Genomic DNA, 15,963 nt, shown 5'->3' with positions numbered 1-15,963 from the left:
ATATAAAGTGGCCAGTTGCATGTCCCCGGACAACAAGCTTCTGTTGAACCTAAAATGAAGAAAATTGGCGAAAAGTTGTCAGAGAAGACCCCACTACAAGTTTGTGGCTTACTGTATTATAATATAGATCATTATCTCAACCCCTTTTAAATCCTTTCTAACATCATTTATCGCTGTGATTTACACCACCACCATGCCATTACTGTGGTAATAAGACTATGTTTGAATACTAGTCACGCTCACATGCTGACAGTCTGATCAGTGGTTACCTCTCTCAGTACCCATGTCCCTGTGGGGCTCAGATGGCCTGCACTGCTTTGACGTCCACAATACTCCCCACCAAAAGGCCAACCGTTCAGAGCTAAAGGCCAGGGTGGGTCCCAGCCAAGGGAGTGGAGCAACTGGCAAGTGTATTCTCTGACATTTTCAACATGTCCCTGACTGAGTCTGTAATACCAACATGTTTCAAGAAGACCACCATAGTCCCTGTGCCCAAGAACACTAAGATAACCTGCCTAAATGACCAACCCGTAGCACTCACGTCTGTAGCCATGAAGTGCTTTGAAAGTCATGGCTCACATCAATACCATTATCCCAGAATACCAGAATACCATTATCCCAGAAACCCTAGACCCATTCTAATTTAAATACCGCCCCAACAGATCCACAGATGATGCAATCTCTATTGCACGCCACACTGCCCTTTCCCACCTGGACAAGAGGAACACCTACGTGAGAATGCTATTCATTGGCTAAAGCTCAGCGTTCAACACCATAGTGCCCTCTAAGCTCATCACTAAGCTAAGGATCCTGGGACTAAACACCTCCCTCTGCAACTGTATCCTGGACTTCCTGACGGGCCACCCCCCAGGTGGTAAGGGTAGGTAACAACACATCTGCCACGCTGATCCTCAACACGGGGGCCCGTCAGGGGTGCGTGCTCAGTCCCCTCCTGTACTCCCTGTTCACCCATGACTGCATGGCCAGGCACGACTCCAACACCATCATTAAGTTTGCCGACGACACAAAAGTGATCACTGACAACGATGAGACAGCATATAGGGAGGAGGTCAGAGACCTGGCCATGTGGTGCCAGGATAACAACCACTCCCTCAATGTGATCAAGACAAAGGAGATGATTGTGGACTACAGGAAAAAAAAGAGGACCGAGCACGCCCCCATTCTCATCGACAGGGCTGCAGTGGAACAGGTTGAGAGCTTCAAGTTCCTTGGTGTCCACATCACCAACAAACTATCATGGTCCAAACACACCAAGACAGTCGTGAAGAGGGCAAGACAAAGCCTATTCCCCCTCAGGAGACTGAAAAGATTTGGCATGGGTCCTCAGATCCTCAAAAGGTTCTACAGCTGCACCACTGAGAGCACACTGACTGGTTGCATCACCGCCTGGTATGGCAACTGCTCGGCCTCCAACTGCAAGGCCCTAAAAATTATGAAAGACTCCAGCCACCCTAGTCATAGACTGTTCACTCTGCTACCACATGGCAAGTGGTACCGGAGCGCCAAGTCTAGGTCCAAAAGGCTTCTTAACAGCTTCTACCCCCAAGCCATAAGACTCCTGAACAGCTAAGCATGGCTACCCAAACTATTTGCATTGCCCCCCCACCCCACCCCATCCCTCTCTTTTACACTGCTGCTACTGTGTTTATTATTTATGCATAGTCACTTTAACTACATATTACCTAAATTACCTTGACTAACCGGTGCCCCGCACATTGACTCTGTACCGGTACCCCCTGTATATAGCCTCCCTACTGTTATTTTATTTTACTGCTGCTTGTTTTATTTTTTACTTATCTATTTTTTTTGCTTATTTTATTTTTATATATATATTATTATAATTTTTTTCTTAAAAACTGCATTGTTAGTTAAGGGCTTGTAAGTAAGCATTTCACTGTAATGTCTACACCTGTTGTATTCTGAGGCAAATAACATTTGATTTGATTTGATTTGAGTGGGGTTTCTTGAATGGAAACTCAGGCCCGTAACAGGGCCAATTGATGGATGAACGTGAAACACGGAGCGGAGATTTAATTGCATGCATGCTTTGTGAGCGCTCAATGGAGTCCTGTAACATTTTAGGAGCCATGTGAATTGGTCTGAAGCAGGCTGTTGCAAATGTACAGTGTTCAGTCCCCATCAGCTGCCCTGGCAACGGCGCGCCAGAGCATTTCCATCGTGAAGGAGGCCAAGTTCATGGGATTTGTTGCATGACAGGGGCCGTAGGTTTACTGTCATACACATGGCGCATTTGTTTATGTGTGAGTGTGCATTTGCTGACATTCAGTGTTACTGATAAAACGGGGTATGATCAGCACTGGCAGTTTTATTCTCAAATTTTTCACCACTGTGACCACTTCATTGTGGAATTGTATTATAATGGATTGGAATGCTCCCATCACTATAAAGTAAACTGAAATACTAAAGGGAGAGTGAGAGAGTGTTTTCTATACTGCATATTTCTGCTAGATAGGTGAAAAGTAGTGTTTGAACGTAAACATCAAGCAAGTGATCCATCCCTGATCATATCATACTGTATCTTGGCTAGTTCTGCCAGTGCATTGATATGCTACATGCTGATGCAGTGCATGAGGAAAACTTGTTCTGTGGGCATTTGATCATGAATCTGACATTGATGATAATCTACATCTGGCATGATGCTCTGTGTGTGTGTGTGTGTGTGTGTGTGTGTGTGTGTGTGTGTGTGTGTGTGTGTGTGCGCGTGCGTGCGTGCGTGCGTGTGTGCGTGCGTGCGTGTGTGCGTGCGTGTGTGTGTGTGTGTGTGTGCGTGTGTGTGTGCGTGTGTATGTTTATGTGCATGCGCAGGGTAGTGGTAAGGGCAGTGGCATTGTTTCATTTATGCTATGACAGAGCTGCTCTCAGTGATCCATTGTCTGCTAATTGATTTCAATCATCTGTCTGAAAAAGCCCCGCACTTATTTTAGCCTGGCTTTGTGTAGCAGCAGAGTGACAGAGTCTGGCCTCCATAGAGCTGAAGGTTGTTTATTGGCTGAAATAAAGAGCCATGCAGTGCACACACACACACACACACGTATGCACACAGACACACTTGCGCACACACACTTAAGGTTCAGTGATGCCGGGTGTTTGTTATAAATTTTGCTCTAACTTCACTGTGACTTTGATCTGTTGTGCTGCTGACGGGAGACGGTGTGGGGGAGTGTTTGATGAGGGAGGATATAGAATATGGCACATAAAAGCTTATTTCTTTGTTGGGAAAGCAGAGGGAGATAGAATGGTGTATTGAAGTGCTGGGGTGATGAGGAGGGTGTTGAATCATTCTTCTCATACACACACTCAGACACACTCAGACACACTCACACACATTGGATAGAGACCTCACTGAGGGGAATATTATAGATGGACCTTGTCTGCCTCGTGTTCACAGACCCAGGACTGTGCCTACCTACCTCACAATGCCGCCCCACACAAAGCTTCAGTCGCCCTCAACGCAAATTGATTGTATTTTACACTGATGGTAAGGAGAACACGCATGGCAGGAGATAATACAATAAAGGCCACCGCAGATGACTAAAGAAAGCGGAATGACATTGAAGGAGATGAAACACTTCACTGCATGGCCCGCAGTGGAAACGTTATTTTACAGGGTGAATGTTTTCATGGTCCATCTCTTAAGTGTGCCTAAGAGTTTCCATTCCCCTGTCACATTCTATCCTTTCTTCTCCTCCTTCCAACCCATCCAATCTGGATGCTAATCTCTAGGCTGAGGTGTGGCCCTGCTTTGGCATATGGGTGAGGTGATGGGGGTCAGGCAGGCTGGGAGTGTTGAATACCTCCTCATGATGGGCTTTTTAATGCATGTCAGCCGAGAGAGAGAGAGCGAGAGAGAGAGAGAGAGAGAGAGAGAGAGAGAGAGAGAGAGAGAGAGAGAGAGAGAGAGAGAGATCTCAGTACCTCCATACCTCTGTAATAAGGTATGAATGCACAGACACAACTCAAATTATGACAGGAGGGCCAAAGCACTGGAAACCTGCATACTGAAGTCTTATTCATAGCACAACAGGAACGCTTCCCTGTGCCAAGTTTTTATTCGTTACCAGGTGAGGGAGGGGAGAAGGAGAGAGATAAAGAGAGAGACAGAGAGAGAGAGAGAGAGAGAGAGAGAGAGAGAGAGAGAGAGAGAGAGAGAGAGAGAGAGAGAGAGAGAGAGAGAGAGAGAGAGAGAGAGAGAGAGAGAGAGAGAGAGAGAGAGAGAGAGAGAGAGAGAGAGAGAGGGGAAGGGGGGAAGGGGGAGAGAGAGGCTGCCCCCGCTAAAGCAGTCCAGTCTAGTCTAGTCCAGTAATATCTCTAGAATAAATCAGCGTGTGCAGCATGACAACAACAATCCCAAAGAGAGGATTGATTGGCAGGGCCCAAACAAACTAGGAGATGGAAAAACTATGATGTACTTTGCATTTGTTTTAATGAAACAAGTGCTATTTGTATTATTGATGCCAGCTGTTGGACTGTGTACAGGGGTATAAAGCAGGAGTCAAATGCCAATACACCCTCTAGCCAGATCTCTCAACCTGATGAAACACAAGAATAATCAGATTTGGACAGAGGCTTTTCGGAGTGGAAGTTCACGGTCACTAAGTCTTGGGTGATGATATGTCTGTAGACAGAACAATAAGTACTTCTAAGGATGAAAGTCCTGGCTAGGTTTTCCTCTGAGGGGGTGTATTGTGACTTGTCACTACATAATCCAAGCAACTTCCAAGAAAACAGGGAAGGGAGAAAGCTATGATGTAGCAAGCACAGCACAACCTGAGATTTTGTGTGCAGTAAGTAATGGTGACGTCAAGTTGAGTTTGTGCTTTTGAAAATACGCACAATGCACAGAGTGTATTTGTGAGATATGTCATGTTCTATGTGTGTGTGTGGTGTAGCTGTGTGCATGTGTGTGTGTGTGTATTCCTACACACACATATTGTCCCTTGTAGAGGAACCCTTGGGTGTCAATCAGTCAGTCAAGGAGGTTAAGCGAAAGACAGTGAGTAGGATTACAACAACATGGATTCTCCTCTGTCAACCACAACACAGCTAGGACATCCTGTCTGTCATTATACACATGAACACTGCATGGCACTTAGGGAGAACTCCTCTTCTCTCACTCTCACTGCCTTTCTAGCATTGCATTAACGTTGTTTGTGTAACAATATTACAGTATATCTTCCATGTTGATGGAAGCTTTTTTCACTTGTTGGTAGTGGGATCAACTAGCTGCCACAGTCTCACGTCAGAATTAGACATTCATCCATGTTTTGCAAATGTCACATTTTGAAGTGTTTAAGGTTAAGTTTAGGCATTAACTCAGAATGGTTAAGGTAAGGGTTGTTTGGAATAGGCTTAAAACCAAAATATAAAAAACAACTTTCTATCACTGGATTTGAACTTGCAACCTTTGGAATCAGAGGCAGAGGCTTACGCCCATCCGCCATCCCAATACAGCAAAACTGAAACCTACTTGAAGGTAACAGCGTTCAATGTTGCCCCTAGTGGCCGGTTTCCACGTCATCTCCCGACGTCCTCAAACATGGTTGGACGTTGAATACTGACTTGTATAATGGGTGACCTGGCTGAGTGGGATACCATTTGGTTAGTGGAGGATTGAACCCCTTCCGCAGATGAAAATTGGTTATGGTTCAAGGGTCAAATTATTCATAAACAAATTACTGAACTGTACAGGCCAGGTTTAGCTTGTTATAATCATTGTGAACATGGCCTACATAGTTTTTCATATAGGTACCTAGCAAATACATTAAACAATTGCCCTTTACCTATTGCAGGATTTAACCTCCTTGGAGCACATTAGGAGGGGTGCAATTTATGAGGCAAATTCAACTGAATATAAACTTTGGGCTCTATTCATTTAAACCTGGTATAGGGAAGTGTTTGTGGAAACACTTAACAACATGTTTTTTTTCACTGGCAGAATATTATTTTGCCTTATCTGAGAATCTTGAGAATAACAGTTACTTTACTGAAAAAGATTGTGCCAGGCTACAGGGTTTCAGGGGATGGCAGAGCAAATGTCTGTGCAACCAATATTGATCCATACTGCTTAGCTTGATGAATGAGAGAGAAGAAATAGAAGGATATAGAAGAGGAGGAGGAGGAGGAGGAGGAGGAGGAGGAGGAGGAGGAGGAGGAGGAGGAGGAGATGGGAGGGGAAGGGAGGGAAGTGAGTGAGTTAGAGCGATTCCAGGCGATTGTAATTCCAGGAACACAATTTCATGGGTATCGTTGATAATGTCTGTGGAAAGATGATTTGGAACCTTGCTCATATCTCTCACCCCAAAGTTACTGCACCACTGTACACTTTGATGTTAGGGAGGGGAGGGCGTTCTGGTTTTTCGGTGTGAGCGTAGTGTGCGTGGTTGTGTGTAAGCGAGCAGTATACTGTACAGCAGCATAACAAAGGAGCAGAGAAGGTCTTGGCTCATGAAAGCTTTCCTGTGGAGCAGTGAGAGAGAGAGAGAGAGGCAGATACTGAAAAAAAGAACTCCATCTAAAATGTATTTCTGAAGTGATTCAAACCTGACTGGTTTATAAAGCCATATAGCAATAGGGCATTTTAACCTAGATTTAGAACATTGATGATCAATAAAAACTAATGAGCAACTTTAAACTAGTACTGTATATTGTCACTGCTACAATAAGAAATAGCCTAAAAGTTCAGAAAATACTATAATATAAAATAAATGTCCAATAAAGTCAATAAGATTCTAATCATATTATTGCCGTTGTCAAGGTAAAGATAACAATGGGATCAAAGGTCATGTAAATTCAATTTAAAATACATTATTCGTCCGAAAAATATGGCGTTTACAGTATGCATATGCGACTACACTGACCTACCATACGTCTGGGTTCAGTAGCATGCTGATAAATTGCACTAAACGATGTTAGTCTTTTTTCGGGATAGACCACAAGGTGTCAACTTCGTAACGTTTCCGCCTGACAAACAAGCAAATGCCATTTAAAAAGTACTGGCCCCCACGGGGCTGTAAGTCGCTCTGGATAAGAGCGTCTGCTAAATAATGTAAAAAAAAGAGTAAAAATGTAAGCTAACAAATTAGGTTACCTGGAAAAGTGTGGACGTGGCCGAAATGTATACGCCTAATTAGGACATAGAAAATCAGTAATTAACTAAATTACACTATTATTTAACACACTGTTTAACCTCGATTATCCATTAGGCTTTTAATTAAAGTATAAATCAACTGTAACATTGCATGATATTTTAAAAACAAATATCAAACGTAAAGGCTATATAATATATACAATGACTGCTTCTATTAATGCCACTTTTATAAGATTCCTTAACGGTTATTTATCAAACAGTATTATTATTTATTTATTATGCTTTTCGTATAGCTACAGTGGGGAGAACAAGTATTTGATACACTGCCGATTTTGCAGGTTTTCCTACTTACAAAGCATGTAGAGGTCTGTAATTTTTATCATAGGTACACTTCAACTGTGAGAGACGGAATCAAAAACAAAAATCCAGAAAATCACATTGTATGATTTTTAAGTAATTAATTTGCATTTTATTGCATGACATAAGTATTTGATACATCAGAAAAGCAGAACTTAATATTTGGTACAGAAACCTTTGTTTGCAATTACAGAGATCATACGTTTCCTGTAGGCCTTGACCAGGTTTGCACACACTGCAGCAGGGATTTTGGCCCACTCCTCCATACAGACCTTCTCCAGATCCTTCAGGTTTCGGGGCTGTCGCTGGGCAATACGGACTTTCAGCTCCCTCCAAAGATTTTCTATTGGATTCAGGTCTGGAGACTGGCTAGGCCACTCCAGGACCTTGAGATGCTTCTTACGGAGCCACTCCTTAGTTGCCCTGGCTGTGTGTTTCGGGTCGTTGTCATGCTGGAAGACCCAGCCACGACCCATCTTCAATGCTCTTACTGAGGGAAGGAGGTTGTTGGCCAAGATCTCGTGATACATGGCCCCATCCATCCTCCCCTAAATACGGTGCAGTCGTCCTGTCCCCTTTGCAGAAAAGCATCCCCAAAGAATTATGTTTCCACCTCTATGCTTCACGGTTGGGATGGTGTTCTTGGGGTTGTACTCATCCTTCTTCTTCCTCCAAACACGGCGAGTGGAGTTTAGACCAAAAAGCTCTTTTTTTGTCTTATCAGACCACATGACCTTCTCCCATTCCTCCTCTGGATCATCCAGATGGTCATTGGCAAACTTCAGACGGGCCTGGACATGCGCTGGCTTGAGCAGGGGGACCTTGCGTGCGCTGCAGGATTTTAATCCATGACGGCGTAGTGTGTTACTAATGGTTTTCTTTGAGACTGTGGTCCCAGCTCTCTTCAGGTCATTGACCAGGTCCTGCCGTGTAGTTCTGGGCTGATCGCTCACCTTCCTCATGATCATTGATGCCCCACAAGGTGAGATCTTGCATGGAGCCCCAGACCGAGGGTGATTGACCGTCATCTTGAACTTCTTCCATTTTCTAATAATTGCGCCAACAGTTGTTGCCTTCTCACCAAGCTGCTTGCCTATTGTCCTGTAGCCCATCCCAGCCTTGTGCAGGTCTACAATTTTATCCCTGATGTCCTTACACAGCTCTCTGGTCTTGGCCATTGTGGAGAGGTTGGAGTCTGTTTGATTGAGTGTGTGGACAGGTGTCTTTTATACAGGTAACGAGTTCAAACAGGTGCAGTTAATACAGGTAATGAGTGGAGAACAGGAGGGCTTCTTAAAGAAAAACTAACAGGTCTGTGAGAGACGGAATTATTACTGGTTGGTAAGTGATCAAATACTTATGTCATGCAATAAAATGTAAATTAATTACTTAAAAATCAAACAATGTGATTTTCTGGATTCTTGTTTTAGATTCCGTTTCTCACAGTTGAAGTGTACCTTTGATAAAAATTACAGACCTCTACATGCTTTGTAAATAGGAAAACCTGCAAAATCGGCAGTGTATCAAATACTTGTTCTCCCCACTGTATATGTGTAGGCCTATTGTCATAAATATGTATGAATATGATTATGATAAAACGGTGCCTTAGCGCCATGCAGTGGTGGGATACATTTTCAAATAAAATACTTTTCAACTTTGGGTTAGAGACTACTGTACATGGAGGTAGTTGATTTATTGAGCACCGTGTGTAACCCGTTTCTGAGGGTTGTCATTTGAGGTGTAATTTTATCTCATTTTATTAATTCACTTTAATAGTGCTATTTTAAATACGATCTATTGCGTGCTGATGTAGGCCTATCTAAATAAATATTTATTACCATAAGTTTGGGTAAATTTTTAGACAGTATAGCCTATAGCCTACAGTATTTATTTTGATGAATAATACGCTATGTAATGTAGTTGGGTGAATTGTCTACACATTTCAGTTAATCATAATAAGAGCACTGGTCCATTGACATATTCTCAAGTTTTAAGGGTATTTAAATGTCCAGTAAAGTGTCTCATGAAAATAATCTAAACAAATGTGGATTTATCCCAAAAGTCTACATTGATGTAGAAAATGTCAAAACAAAACAAAATCCATCTGAGAAAAATGGAGTCGATCAGGTAAAATTGTTATAATAACTTCCGCTCTCCTCGCCATTTCCTAAGAAAACTCAGAAACCCCTGCCTCCTATATAATGACCCAGGCAATTTTAGCTCCACGAGTCATTTGCTGGGGAAAGTAGGAAATGTTCAAGGAGACCTTTTGAGAATATGTTTTTTCTCTCAAAAAGTTTCAACAAGTTCAGATGCCTCGCTCTCGGAGATGGTTTGAAAACCTGTCTTCTTCAATTAACGACGGCTTCTGTCTTGGTGGGCGACTGACTGGGGTTTCAACAATTCTGGGTTTTAATTCTGACACGAGCAGTTCTCGCTAACTCGATTTTTAAATGCTTATTAATTTCTGATGTAATATATTCTAATATAATAACGTCATACATTAAATGTTAGTTTTTTATAAAAACATTAATGTGTATACATCTTTATTGTAGGCTATTGTATATTTACTAATTTTTGCATAACCCAATGACGGACTTTTTCCTTGTTTATTTTGCATATCCTGATTGTGAAATAAATAAACAGTGATTATATCAAAATGTCAGTGACATATTTTCTCACACGGCAAATATCAAAGTGCCCATCTAAAATAAACAGATGAAATAAATAGAACCAACTACATTTCCAAGGAAGATATTATTTAATTTCGTTGTTTAGGCCTATTAAATGATAGGCTATAAATTAGCAATTATAAATTAATAACAACTAGCTAGTGTAGCCTAGTTTAATTTAATCTTTCATGGTATAAAAATTAACATTATTGAAGCTGATATATTTCCGAATTCAAAGCAGTATAAGTGATAATGAAAAAAGAACAATCTCACCGTAGAATATAATTTAGCTCCCGTAGTTCTTGTCAAGCCAATAATGTATGCTTGGAGTCGCTTATCTCTGTCCGCATGCTTTGAACAAAGATTTTTCTGCCACAGTTTCACAATCAATTGCGGCACAGACATTCAGGTATCTAATATCACTTCCACGTCTTTTTAACTGTCTAGACATTTAAGAGATATGGGTGTGAAAAGTTTTCACAATTATGGTTGCAAAATAGGCAAAATCAGTTGTAGGAAAATATAATTTTGCCTAACATTTCCATAGATTAATCTGTTTGAATTTTTGTTTTTTGTTTTTTATTTGCACATCAAAGAAACAGAAACAAGAGACATAGACTATGAAGTGAAATTAGGTGCAGCAGAATTGTGCATATTATAATTAGTTTGTGGAAGGCTTTCAAGTTATGTGTACAGTAGGTAGAAACAATCCCTTTTTTAAATCCTATGGTGATTTATTTTAGAACAGGTCAAGGTGAAATTAAAACAACAAACTGTTTGCCTTGATCTATCTTCTCTTATGTTCTACCATTCATTACAACCAAACATATCCTGCAACATTGTTCTCAGCTAACAACAGCATGCACTCTCCACAGGTTGTGTGGACCCACAAAACAACCTAGGGCCATGTGTATACTCTGCATATACATTATTAATATAATGTGCATTAAATACACTGAATTCATACTCTGCTATGAACTATGGGGTCATACAATAATACCCTCCAATCAATATCAAATGCCTTCAAGTTTTTCTCAGAATTCCCTCTTTGTTGGAGATAGTCTACATTCATTGAATTAATCATCAAAGTGGCCACAGACAGCATAATAATTATCTCTACTTTCTCTTATTTTTCAGTGTATTTTTTCATGGAAGTTATGCACATGGAAAAACAATCAATTTAAAACTTTTTTCCCACCATTAGAATATGATATGGAATGGAGCAGAGGAGTCCAGAGTGGCGACTGTTCCTCACTAACGCCTGGCTGGCCGGAGGAAAGGAGAAACCCCCATGTGCAACTGTTTAAAAGAAGAGAGCTCTCTCCATCTTCCTTTGTCAGAGGCCCTACTGACAGTGGGACACATCTGTTGCATCGAAATAGAGACTATTGACTAAACTGATAGGCAGTCAGAGAATGTAATGTTAGAGTAGGACGTACAAAACATTAACCTCACTCTCCAATAGGTACAAGATAAGAAGCTTGAATCTCCAAAGTCTCTCCTTTACCCCTCAGTGCATGGCATGCTGTACCTCATCTATCAAGCTTGTATCTGCCTGGGTCTGTGTCTGTCTGTGTGTATGCACATGCGTGTGTGTCTGTTTCCGTGCATAGGTAGGTGTGTGTGTGTGCGTGCGTGTGTGTGTGTGTTTGTGTGTGTGTGTGTGTATAGCTCATACATGTGTGAGCAACCGCAGCTACCACGTCTACAGTACTGTTTGTCTTCTGTCTTTAATAATCACCTCCTTGCCATTTGATCTGGGAGCAGAGAACCTTTCCTTTGTGTATGTTCCTTGTTGTGTTTGTCCACTTGAGTGAAAAAAAGAATTTTTAGGGGCTAATTTCTCCTCTCAGTTTACCCTAGAACGGCTGCTTGGTGATGCTTTTATGATTAATAAGGACAAATTAAAACCAGAGAAGGCAGGGAAGAGAGAGAGGGGAGCTACAGTGGTCTGCTAGAAAGCGTGAGAAACAAGGTAGGATCCATGGGACGGCTATATCTGTTATCGATGACTTGCTCTTCTCTAATGAAACCTGTTGAAAAAGACAAATGGATGTAGCGTTATTGTAATGAATGTACAGACTTTCACTTTAAAGTGCTTTTAGACAAGCAGTGGGGCGATAGCAAAGTAAATAATGCATTTTTTAGTTGCATGTCAGTCATTGTGGTCATCAAGGCACTTTAGCAACAGTATTAGTCTATCAGTTGAAATTATTTTGGCGAACATTAGTGCTGTTTTACAGTGCAATGCCAAATGCCAACCCAAATGTGGTAGAGAAAAATAAAAAATAATGGAAAGGTTCTCAGCTTTTAGTCATGCTGTCTTAGTTGATTATCTTCGAAATATAGTTCTGGGGAATATGCAAAGAGAGAAACCTAGTTAATAGATCATTATGTCTTCCTTGTTGCCTATCTATGTAATGATCAATAGAAGATACTGGCTTTGATTTCAAGCACATTTTCAAATGGAACTTGAATGGACTAGCAGAGGAGAGACAGAGGATGGACATATTTTCAGGAGATTGCAGTGTAAGTGCCTGCAGCAAGACCTTGCATTTATGTGGCACTCTGAATTGGTTCATCACTCTGTGTGTGTGCCCATGGACCCATTGTTCATTTCAGATCCCATTAATTAAGAAAGAACATCATTGTGAAATATCTTGATTACCGGAGGGAAAAAGGTGTTGGTTATTTCTAAATGAATCCTAGCCACTTATAGAAATGTAATGGCTCATCTGTCTCTGTGTAATCTGTTGGACAACATCTCCCCCTTATGGAGAAATAAAGCACTGCTGGAGTACAACACAAGGCAATCCTCACAGTCAATTGTCCTGTGGTCGCAAAAACGTAACCTTTAGGATCCAATTTCATATGTCAAATCCTTTCTAATACTTGAGTTTAATTGAGTTTGCCTGGAACAATGGTATCAATGGAATAATCCCAAAAGTGCACAGTCCAAACTAAATCAAGCTCATTTGAATGTATTTGACTGTTGTATATTATCTTGTTACTGACTTACAGAGTTTTAGAGGGATTTCCCTTCACTTAACATCTGTGGAAATCTGGATGTTCACTGTTGATGTAAAGATTTCTGTAACAATGTGCTCTAATCTAGAATCCTAATTTTCACCCATCTCAGGAGCACACACCCAGGACTATCCTGATCAATTTATTTGTGCTCGGCTGTTTGATTAAATCCATGAAAACAAAACATTTGTTTTTTGGTCTTCATTTAAGGTTAGGGTTAGGCATTAGGGTTAGCGTTGTGATTAAGGTTAGGTTTAAGGTTAGGATTAGGTTTAAAATCAGATGTTATGACTTTGTGTCTGTGCCAGCTAGTGACCACTCTGCAGAGCTGCCTCCAGAACAAGATTCATGATGAAAAACACTACCCTGCGTTTTTTCTCGTCACATACTGTACATCCCCTCATGACTACCACTTAACCCCTTTCAACAAAACAGAAACCTTTTTTTTTTTTTTATGTGCAACCCGAGCCCCAGATTCCCCTCAGATTTGTGTGAAATTCCATTCAATAAGGATCTCAACATTCAAGCCGCCTAAACGCTCTCAGGTAAATCTTCACTCGGTGCATTATCATAGAGGGGATTAATTCGCTTCAATATTTTATTTCCAGAGGAAATGACAGATTGTTTTTGCGTGGAGCATATTTGAAGTTGGCTCAGAAGAGACTAATACTCTGGGCTTTGAAGTCCCCAGCGCTTTTATCTCCCTCTATTTACTTTGGCTGAAGTGTTAAGTGGAGTTTTCGTTTGGCCTGAAGGATGTAATACCCTGCGAATGAGAGATTTACAGGAAGGGTAACTGCTACTCTGTCGCTGCGCACTCCTTTTAGGCCCCCGAAACAAAAACTATTTATGCAAATGTAGAACAGATTCCGAAAACACTTGCCGACAAAATCAGATGTTTTCCAACAGGCTGCCAAATTGGCAGATTTTTCATCGCTTCAACAGGGAGCCTGTAAACAAAAGCCTTTGATGGCTCTCCGCTTGGAGGGGAAGCTTTGCAGGAGCTAGACCTTGTAGCCATCTGGAAGATAACATAGGCTTTAGACTGCCTGGCTGGCAAGCCTCACACAGGGAGACTGGAGATCGATCTTATGAAATAATATTAGGGCTAATATTAGATACAGTACTTGCTCCACTTAGAAAATAATGATGTTTCACTAGGATTTTGGGTGTGTTGTTCATTTTTTTCTCTATGGGAGTTAAACGTAGGATAATTAGTTTACAAAAATGAAATATCATGACACTTTTGAATAATAAGACATCCATGTTCATAATCTTTTATCATATTATAGTTTATGCGGCCTGCTAGTGGTTATATTTGAACCCCCCAAGTTTTCTCAGCCAAAAAAGTATATATATATATATATATATATATATTTTTTTTTTTTTTTCATGGTTTTGCATAAAACTGTAAAAAAACCCAGGATATCAGCTCCAAGTGATTAAAATGTTGGAAATCTGTTCCCAAGTATTCCCACACATAATACAGAGACACTTGATCGTCTACAAATGTAAGCAAGGTTTGAAATTATTATGTTTTAGTCTAAATGTTATCTGTTTGGGGCTTCTTTCAGTCAATTGGCAGTCTACAAATTATTTGTAATTATGTTCTAGCCCTCCGTCCATCCGCTCAATAAAAAATTGGCCAGCGGTTGAATCTAGTTGATGATCCCTGCTATAGAAGGTGCCGTGGTCTAACCCTTTAAGGTGATGTTTTACAAGTTGATGACTGACCATCTTACAACAGGTAATGATTTTAACTGGACACATCAGTAACTGAGGCACATAGTAGACATGTGGTCATGGTGAATGGAAAGCAGTGTAGGCTGCTGAGGGTAGGACGGCTCATAATAATGGCTGGAAGAGAGCGAATGGAATGGCATCAAACCATGTGTTTGATGTATTTGATACCATTCCACTTATTCCGCTCCAGCCATTACCACGAGCCTGTCCTCCCCAATTAAGGTGCCATCAACCTCCTGTGATGGCCAGCCCCTGCCCCAGAATGTGACTGACTGACCCTCTACAGTGGTCATAAATCTTCTCATCAGACCATTCAAAGATGACCTTCTGGGGCTACCTACCCACAGTGTTGCCTTTGAACAGCAACATCTAAAACGTGTCTGTGCAATAAATATGAAAACAATGTGAAGCATGGAGGAGAATCCTGCCATGACCCTAAGCAGCAGTCCCTCCAGATCATAGCTCCAGGAGCAGTCAAGTCCAGGGTGTCTGGTGGGGTGCGACTCACAGAGACCAGAGCCCCCTTCTAGCCATTGCTACCCTGACACCATGCCTCTGTGTATGTGTGTCTGTCTATCTGTCTGCATGAGTGGCCCTTTGGTGTTGGACTGATGATGAATCAGAGTCTGCACCTGTCACCTTATAAACCCCACAGAACCACAAACAACTCCAGCCCAGACTACCCATGCCCCCCTCCAATGCTATGAGCATCAACCCTGACCTACTGCACGGCTCCAGTCCCTCCCCTGACCTCTCTGTGACCCCCGGAATATCAGGACTCAGCTCCAAATCAGACCCACCACGTTGTCCCCGGCCATGACAGACGCCACACAGACATCCGGAGTGGGGGAGACCCCTGGTCCTGGACTAGACAGACACACAGACAGCCAGACAGACCACCAACTCTAAAGTGTGTGTGTGTGTGCGGGGGGGAGCGGGGGGGATTGAGGGGCAAGTTCATCCCAGGTTCACCGCATGACAGAGACCCAAACACATACACACATACATACACATACACAGGCACACACACACACC

Source organism: Coregonus clupeaformis, chromosome 27 (genome assembly GCF_020615455.1).
Source record: "Coregonus clupeaformis isolate EN_2021a chromosome 27, ASM2061545v1, whole genome shotgun sequence".
In the NCBI taxonomy this organism is placed as follows: domain Eukaryota; kingdom Metazoa; phylum Chordata; class Actinopteri; order Salmoniformes; family Salmonidae; genus Coregonus; species Coregonus clupeaformis.
The sequence above is the reverse complement of the archived record's forward strand: the minus strand, read 5'-3'. Positions refer to the sequence as shown.